The sequence below is a fragment of the Hyperoodon ampullatus genome (genome assembly GCF_949752795.1).
Source record: "Hyperoodon ampullatus genome assembly, chromosome: 7".
Lineage (NCBI taxonomy): Eukaryota > Metazoa > Chordata > Mammalia > Artiodactyla > Ziphiidae > Hyperoodon > Hyperoodon ampullatus.
In genome coordinates, this window is record NC_136920.1 from 70,020,057 (window position 1) to 70,029,895 (window position 9,839).

The 9,839-nt window shown below is 43.9% G+C and overlaps 1 pseudogene across 1 annotated transcript; it reads right to left on the reverse strand.

Annotated features, from left to right (window-relative positions):
* Window positions 1-318: 318 nt before the first annotated feature.
* LOC307056167 (calcitonin receptor-stimulating peptide 3-like) lies at window positions 319-3,462 on the reverse strand (annotated as a pseudogene). The gene is made up of 3 exons: window positions 3,377-3,462; window positions 2,490-2,622; window positions 319-478 (listed from the first exon to the last, which is right to left on the reverse strand). The product of its transcript is annotated as a calcitonin receptor-stimulating peptide 3-like (transcript).
* Between the last annotated feature and the right edge of the window lie 6,377 nt (window positions 3,463-9,839).

Here is a 9,839-nt window from a genome sequence, read left to right on the forward strand (position 1 = left end):
TAGAATAATCACAATTATAACTGTAGGGAACAGTGTTTTAAATGAATAGGATCTATATTTCCTATGATGAACGATGATCTCAGAGTCACTTGGAGGCACTGAAAAAAAGCAGAAATGAATCCAAATTCTAGGTGTTCTAGCTATTGGGACTCTGTTCTTTCTCCAGACACTGTGGTTGGCACCTTCACTGTGGATTTTTTTTACAATATAGGACCAGGGAGGGTCAGACTGTGGCCTGCACTCCTGCAATACCCAGCCATCTGCCCTGCCGTCTGAGGTACTAGGGTGGTTGTCTTCTTCCTGGAGTCATTTCACTGCTCAGGCCTGAAGGTCGCTGCGGCGCCAGCCAAAGGCTTTGGAGCCCACGTTGGTGGGTATGAAGTTGTTCTTAACCACACTCTCAGACCTGCTCAGCCAGCCCGCCATCTTATGGGTCACACAGGTCTCAGTGTTACAGGATCTCTTCTGGGCAGTGATGCTGATTTGCAGGATAGAGAAAAAGAAAAGGCCTGTCAGTGAGAGGCTGAGGGCAGGTGCTACCCCATGGGACCAACATGGTAAAATTACTGCTCTGAGAGGCACCAATGAACTTTAAATATTTTTCCTAAACACAAAATCACCACCGACAATCATAGGGCATTAGGGAAAATGCCACAATCACTCCCCATAGACGTTTCCAAGGGTGTCAGAAAACCCAAATGTGCTCTGGGCAACAAGCCATGGAACACAGAAATATAGCAGCCAATCTTTTCTGTACAAGTAAACGAAAGCTTAACCAAGGCTTAGGCGACTAGAGAGATTATGGTGCCACATCCAACCTCATTCTTAAAGATTGTCTTGAAGATGCATCCCATTCACAAGGTACTGAGTACTCCTTAGGAAAAGGAAATTTCCCCTGTCCTCCTGGAAGAGGAAGCGAGTTTGTAGCATCAAGTCTCAGAGGTGCTTAGTGCTCCTGTTTTCGCTACCTGAGGTTGTTCACAGGGACCACCCACTATGCCCTGACTCCAGCTACCCGGGGCTAAAGCTACTTGCCAGACAGGTCCCTGTATCCATGAAGTGTGGGATGTGGCCAGAGCAATAACCACCACAGCTCAGGGGTTTTTAGAAATATACTATTATTCCCCCAATGAAAGGCATGTTCAGAAGCAGGACTGAGAAGCTCTGCTATGAAATCCACAGGTACTCACAGGGCTGCCCTCTCTCTCCTGATCTCTTCCTGAATGATTCTCTCTGGCCTGCTCTCCCTCCTCCCATCTGATGTTCCAGACATCCACTGCCACAAAGAATGCCACTGATAACTAGCCCAAAGAGCAGCCAGAGAAGACCACATGCATCAAGTTACAGGAACAAAGGAATTAGAAAGGAGAGGAAGGAGTTGAGTAGGCACCTTGAGCCATGCCAACATGAGGGGTCATGGTCTTTCTCCAATACTCTGGCCATGACCCATTTCTTGCCAGGCATTCTGACCCCAGTTTTAGTTAAGGGGAATGTGTAAAACTTGTTGAGGTCCTATGTGTATGTGCCCAGGATGCAGGTACTCAGATTATTGCACTGCTTAGTTCTGCACCTGTCCAGGCTACAGGGAAAAGTCAGGCTAGACAATACCATGCACCAGGGCTGCTCCTCCAGGCAGTCATGCAGAAGGTTAGAATAGGGAGAGGGCACCTGGAGCAAAAGCAGAGGGGCAGGAATGGGGGTGGCTCACGCATCCTCCATTAGGAGAACAGAGGTTCACTGAGCCAGGGCAGTGTGGGGAAGGGCTGTGGGGGGAAGGGGTGACCTTTTCTGGCATTCCACATGCTGCTCAGTCCTTCTTGCTCTGCAAAGAGGTTCTTAGGGCAGATAGAGGTGCAGCACATGCCTCTGCCCAGGTATGGCCAGGTCAGGAGCTGGTGTGAGCTCCAAGCTCAGGGTGCACAGGGAGGTGGGGCTGGGGAAGGGTGTCTGGTCCAGTGAGAACATGCACACCTCCACAGATTCTACACATCTAAAGGCCCTGGACCTACCTCAGACACTGTGCTATCTGACAACATCCTTTGTAAGGTCTCTGGCTTCACCTTGCAAATGTGCAATGAAGAGGCCTTGCAGGTGTGAAAGAATATCATGTGCAGGTTAACAAGGAGGGGCTAGATTTCTAAAATCCCCTGAGATACATGGGATTCATTCCCTGGCTTTACTTTACGAGGCTAAACTCCTCCAGTGCTGGGAGGTATCCTCAGTACTGCCAGACAATTTCCAGAGTGAGGGATTCCACAGCTTCCCCCACTGCTTTTAGAAAGGGATCTTTGTACATGTGGTGCAACCATAGTTCCTTCACATGACCTCTGTCTTCAGTGGAGCCTGTAGAAGAGGTGGGCCCCAGGCCAAGGTGAACAGTGACTGCTTGCTGGCTGCCTATCCAGCTATGTTCTCTCCTACCTGTCAGGATACATCTTCCTGGTAAGCCAGGGGAGAGGGTAAGTGCTGAGCAGAGGGCAGAGCCTTACCTGAAGCCCTCCTGTCTCTTGCTTCAGCTCACGGGCCTTCATCTGCACATAATCGTTCATCATTGCAGCCAGTAGGAGGCGCATTTCCTTACTGGTGAGTGTAGTGGGATCAAAGCCATTCTCCAAGGCGCACCTAGGGAAGGGAAGCAAGCCCAATCCTGGCTCTGAGTCCCTGCCTACCCCCACCCCCAGGATAAGCAGCCAGGTTTCCTGGTTTCTGCATCTCCCCCTGAGGATGTGGCTGCCCCAACTGCCAACGGAAGAAATGAGGCCATTGTCTATCCAAAAATGCTGCTTCACCAGGAGTTAGGCTCTGGTGTGACCTCAAAGAAATGGTTTGCTGGCAACTGATGGTTAGATTTTCAGGAATTTTTTGAGCTTAGTGTTAAATGCAGCCATTATTAAAAATTAAATGATAATAATTTGAATCTGGAAATGGTTTCAGTTTAATAAATATAATTTGAATGAGGATGAGACATTAGATGAATAGATCACATATCAGATTGAATAACAAATTTATTGGCCAAGTAGTTAGCAGACTAGGATGAAATCCATTTATCAAATTATGGTTAAGTTAGTAAATAGCTTTGCTAAAGATAAAAGTGTTTGATAAAAAGCAACAAAAGTATGTTGTGAAGTTCAATGAGTTATATGAAATTTATAACTAGTACTGTATATCTTATGTCTGTTTGTAAACTGTGTGCTACACATCTTTTTATGATAAACTTATATAAGTGTACATTTGTACCTTACCACCACCCATCCCCACACCTCCACCCACCAGGAGCCAGTTGCTAAAGATTCAGCACAAGCACAACCGAGAACACAGAATTGTATGATTCCAGGGGCCATGAGAGGTGAGAGTGCTCCTGTCAGGGCTGTCTCACCTGAATGGCGCTGCCTAGAGCATACCTGCCTGGTTCAGGACCAGAATGCTGAGGACCAGGAACAGGGGGAACTTCCAGAAGCCCATGGCACCTTTCTGCAAGGGAAAAGTGACATCACCACCTGCAGCAGTTCAAGTTCTGTGAGCCCACAGACCCAGGCTCTGATCCTGTCTCTGACTCTAACTCCCTGGTGTCCTGACTTCAGGCTGGACATGTCACTTCCCTTCACCATCATTTCCTTCTCAGCCAAGTGGACTGCTGGAAGATCCAGTAAGCCTGTAGCATGCTTGGCTTAGCAAAGAAACCTAGTGGGACAACTGGGTGAGGAGGTCTCAGTCCGTAGCCCCCTCCCTGTCACTCCACACATTCTCACATAAAACGTGTTGGCCAGGACTCCTGGAGAACAGACTCCGAGTACCTGTCACCACAGCTTTTCCCATTGTGCAACTCAGAGCTGTCCTCCTGGTGTCGGGCTTTTGCTCATACCTGGTTGGGGGAGGTGGATTGGGAGGACGTATCTCTGTGGTTGGAATCCCTGAGAAACTGAAGAACCAAATTCTGCTTCTCAGCTGCTTCACACTTAGGCAAAGAGTACCCTGTGAGAAGCAAGCTGGCAGAGTCTTAATTTGGAACCCAGGACTTAAATGGGGGGAAAAAGTTCCCAGAACCTGCCACTGGGGCTTGCGTTTAACGGTTACCTGCCCCTCAGTCACTGCACCTATTTGCCATACGCTTGTGCTGGCCCAGGTTCCGAACCCATTTCCCACAGACCCTTGGGTGAGGGAAGTGATCCGTGAGCGCACTGTCCGCACAAAACCATTCCTGCGTCCTGCTCTGTGGGTGGTACCTGGGGAGCTCCAGCATCCCGAAATTGACCTAAGCACGTGTGCCACAGGAGACAGAGAGACTGGAGCCTGCCTCAGTGTGGGGACAGTGGAGCAGAGAGTCCCCGGACTGAGACCATGCGGTGTTACCTGTGGAAGGATCCTGGGATGAATCACGGAGTAACACAAATTGTGTGATGAAAAGACCTAGACAGAAGTGGACAGAGACTCTGAAGCATGAAATGTCTAGAGTAACCCTCTGGTATTTATTTTACTTCTTTACAGTCCTACTAGGTGTGGGGTAATGTTGGAACATAGGTGGTCATTAGATCATGTATAGCTTATATTAGGAAAGTCATTCTACTGATTTGGCCTCTTTGTAAGTCTAGAAAGTAGTAAATAAACTAAAATGGCTGTGAGGCACCTTCCAGTCTTATTCTTTTATTTTATTAAAATGGGGGTGGGAGGGGTGAAGGAGGTGGGTATAGAAGAACAAAGAGCAAATGAAGGACATTGTGTGATGGCAATGAGATTTACTTGGAGATTAGTTGGGAGACATTGATAATGCTTCTTGTATTTTAATTTTGAGAGGAACGCCAGCCTGAGCTGCTGGTAAGTGCTTCTGGAAGAAGCAGTCTTCAAGGAAGCCACCTTTCAGTCAAATATAAAATGGGGCTGGTGCCTTGTTTTCTCCCTATGTTTTACAGCTCATGCCCTCATGAGGAATTTTATTCCCTCACACTGCTTCATCCATTCTCTTCAGTAAGCATGCTTATCCACATCTGTGATGGTCCCTGGTCAGTTTTAGAAGTACACAGAAGCTACTCTAGGTATTTTAAGCAGAAAGGCATTGCATACAGGAACTAGATATTAAAAAATAATGCGTATAGTTCTGGAAGATGCTACAGTTACCATAACCAAAAGGTGGAGACTGAGAAGTCCACACACTTGAACTGTAGACATGAAAAAAATCCCATGGAGCCTGTGATCCAAGGATCAGGATGCTGCCCCTGGTGCTGCCACAACTACCTTTCAACACCAATGACATTCTGTGCCCAGGGATGCTGCTGTCGAACCCCTGGCTTCTTGACTGCTTGCCAGCAGAAAACAGAAGAGCAGGAAGATAGAACTCTCTGACTGCCTTCCAATTCTCACATGAGACATCTAAATGGAAAAAATTTGCATTCAGACACTGCCTTTAAGGAAGTGTGGGAAAAATCAATGTAACCCATCACACTAACAGACTAAAAAAGAAAAATCACGTGATAGTATCAATAGATGCAGAAAAGGCATTTGACAAAATCCAACACCCATTTATGATAAAAACTCAGAAAACTAGCAATAGAGGGAAACTTCCTCAACTTGTAAAGACTACAAAAACCCTGCAGTAGCTTTATACTTAATGGTGAGAAACCCGAAGCTTTCCCACTAAGATCAGGTACAACGATGCCCCATTTTACTACTCCTTTTCAGAGTCATACTGGAAGTCCTTGCTAGTGTAATAAGGTAAGAAAAGGAGATAAAAGGTATACAGGTTGGAAAGAAAGACAAAACAAAAAACACCCAAAAGAAACAAAAAAATCTCCTCCTGGAGCTAGTAAGTGATTATAGCAAGGTTGCAAAATACAAAGTTAACATACAGAAGTCAATTATTTTCCTATATACCAACAATGGACAAGTGGGATTTGAAATTAAAAACATAATACTGGTTACATTAGCACCACCCAGAATGAAATAGGTATAAAGCTAACAGAATATGTACAAGATCTGTATGAGGAGAACTACAAAACTAATAAAAGAAATCAAATAATAGCTAATAAATGGAGAAATATTCCATGTTCATTGAGAGTAAGACTCAATATTGTCAAGATGTCAGCTCTTCCCAACTTAGTTGATCTACAGATTCAATGCAGTCCCAATTAAATCCCAGCAAGTTATTTTATGAAAGTTGACAAACTGATTCTACAGTTTATTTATTTTTGGCTGTGCCATGCGGCATGCGGGGTCTTAGTTCTCCGACCAGGGATCAAACCCATGCCCCCGGCAGTGGAAGTACAGTCTTAACCACTGGACCACTAGGGAAGTCCCTGATTCTACAGTTTATTAGGAGAAGCAAAAGAACCAGAATAGTCAATGCAATCTTGAGGGAGAAGTACAAAGTTGGAAGATTGATGCTGCTTGACTTTAAGACTTACTATAAAGCTACAGTATTAAGACAGTGTGGTATTGGTGAAAGAATAGACAAATAGATCAATAGAACAGAATAGAGAGCCTGGAAATAGACCCCCCATAATATAGTCAACTGATCTTTGACAAAGGAACAAAGGCAATGCAAAAGAAGTATGGGTGGTGTTTTTGTTTTCCAGCTGACTGGGAGAGTTGGAAGAACCCTTAGTGTAATGAAACCATTTTCATTATAATAGCCAAGTGCTGTGAATATTCTCAGCCTGTCACAGTTAAGGCTTAAACCAAAGGAATGGATCTCTAATAATGGAACTTCATCTATCAGTGAGAGAAAGTATTTTTTCTCTTAGTGCTGGAAGGGCTTTTCAGATCTTAACACATAAATGATCCTTTACCAACTTTACCTTTGGCCTTCTGGTACCTTATGGTTATGACTATCCAGTAGAGAACAAAACCCTCACTTTCTATTTATCACTACTCAGGAATGTGTTATGTTCTCATATGTAATTTTGTAATTGAGATGATCAACTAGGTTGTCCCACCTCAGGCTCTTACTATCCTCCATTGTGGTGAAACACAACTCTGAGTGCACATAATGGTATGTGCAAAGGCGGCACATCTGTGCTGGTTGTATCACTCTGCACTGCAGGAGCTCTGTGGGGGCAAGCACCAAGTCCCAGGCCAGAGCCACAGCCATCCAAGAACTGGCAAGGAGCCCAGGAGACACTCTCACCTGATGCTGCTCCTCAGGATGAGTCTTGGAGGGACGGTTTTCAAAGGGCAAGAAAGAGGCTCTCACTGCTGCACTCTTCTCCATTGTAAGTGTTACCATTCTGCACACAGAAATGTCAGAGCCCTAGACAGGGTATTCACATTTCTCCAGACACCCATTCCACCCTGCATACTGAAGATGGGATCCTTGCCATGAAACAGTGAAATCTTGCAGTTCATCTTCCACAAAACATCCTCGTTGTGATCAAATCCATAGACAAACATTATCGATTGTTTTCTGTCACTGTAAGAGCAAATGTAGGGAGCTGTTTCTCTTTTCTGAGCACTGAGGGAACATAACATATGATTACAAGGAAAGCTTTATGTTCTGAGAGACTTTTAGTGATTCTTGAGACCACCCCTCCTTACTATCCCCCAAGGGGAGGTGAGGATGGGGGAGGAGGCATCTCATCAGTGCTGTTAGACTGCTTGAGTCATGGATCAAGTTCCCCTTTGCTAATGTAGCCAGGGAAGAATGCCAAAGAAGGAATGCTCCTTAATTTAAGTGAACTGGGGGTATTTACAGAATGGAAATCAATCTTTTTTGAAATTAAAAAAATGATCTGACCAAGGATCCTCTCCTGATCGATATTATGGTTAGATTAGAGTTTACTGATGTGGATTTCAGGCAAGGATGACCTCAGGATCATCCTTTTTGGATCTTCTCCCTCCTGCTGCCTGCTTCTTCACGTAAGGTCCAATCTGAATGGTGTTCTCATAGGAACTATCTAATGGCCTGACCCTAGGCTGTTACTTGTCATTTTGACAACATCCTGACCAAAGGCCTTATCTTGGAACATCAGGCAGCTTGAGGGGCAGTGAAGAAATCCTTATTTGGGACTATTATATAGACCTTTGTTATATAAACCTTTGTAATTGTTGCCAAAATAATTGTAAAACATGGATTATGTTAATCAGTGAGCATAAATAATATGAGCTCAATGAGCAAGATGAATGTTCACAAATCTGGCTATATGTGTAGGAATGTGTTGCTGAGGATGTCTGAATCTTATTGAAACCGTGGTCTAGAATTCCAGGAATAGTTGACATCTAGTGGTCAAAAAATTAAAGATACACTTACGTCTTTGTCTGTTCAGGCTGCTGCAACAGACTACCATGTTGGCTTTTAAACAACAAAAATTTATTTCTTACCATTTTGGAGGCTGGGAAATCCAAGATCAAGGTACTGGCAGATTTGGTGTCTGGTGAGAGCCCACTTGCTGGTTCATACATAGATGGCTGTCTTCTGTCATGGCAGAAGGGCAAAGGAGCTCTCTAAGGTCTCTTTTAAAAGGGCACTAATCCCATTCGTGAGAGCTCCACCCTCACGAGCTAATCACCTTCCAAAGGCTCTACCGCAAAACCAGTTGGGTGACCTTGGCTCATGCTTAGTGTCCCAGTGGAGCTATTAATACCACACCCTTTCACTCTCAGAAGGATACCAGTATGGACAGTGTCTTAGTCCATTTGGGCTTCTGTAACAAAATACCACAGACTGGTTAGCTAATAATCAACAGAAATTTATTTCTCACATTCCTGGATTCTGGGAGTCCAAGATCAAGGTGCCAGCATGGTCAAGTGGGGGTTCGCTTCCTGGTTAAATATATGGTTGTCTTGTTGCTGTATCCTCACATGGTGGAAGAGGATAGGGATCTCTCTGGAGCCTCTTTATAAGGCACTAACTCCATTTATGAGGGCTCCAATCTCATGGCTTAAGTATCTCCCAAAGGCCCACCTACTAATATCATCACATTGGTATTGTGTATGGACACAAACATTTCAGACCATAGGCAACAATAAATCTTATTGTTGCCTAATATATACATCATTAGTCTAGGATATGTGGTCAGTCAGTGTAAACTCTGTGATGGTATCATCATTAGATGAGACCTAGTACTATAGAAGACAGGAGAAATAGACTGCACTGGAGGTGAAAAGAAGGAAGACAGATCCCATAAAAAGGTAAAGCTGCTGATAGGCAATCCCTTTATCCTCTAGGCAACAGAATCTACTACACCTCTGATATCTGAAACAAATGTGTCAAATATGAGAGGTATGTGAAGTATTTGAATGAGAATGTGTAATTTATTAGGATACATATTTATCATTATTCATCCTTTACTAAGTGCAATTTCTTAGCTGCTGGAAATAGAAAAATGAACAACAAAAGGATTCTGCCCTCAGGGAATACTAGATCTACTTCAGTGTGTATTAACAAGCTCTCTTCAATCTTGGAGTCATTTTTATAAGCCCAAGTTACAGAAAATCTTTACTTCCCAAATCACTTCCCTTAAGGAACTCTACCACATACTTAGAAAAGGTCTTGAACTCCTGATATATTTATAAAAGCATGGAACATAAAAATGAAATCAAAAAATTTTAGGCAATCATCTAGAATTTTCTATCCAATACAACTCTGAATTTTCTGTAATGATGTAAATATTCTGTACTTGTGCTGTCTGATGCCATAGCCACTAGCCACATGTAGTTATTGAACACTTGATATTGGCTAGGGCAACTGGGCAACTGATTTTTAAATGTTATTGAATTTAAATATAAATTGCCACATAGCTAGTGGGTACTGTTTTGGGCAGTACAGATTCTAGACCTTTTTTGATTCTCAATTAAAATAGTCAAGTTTTTTGCTCTTTTTACTTGGATGTTTTAGCACTGTAGGGGTATAA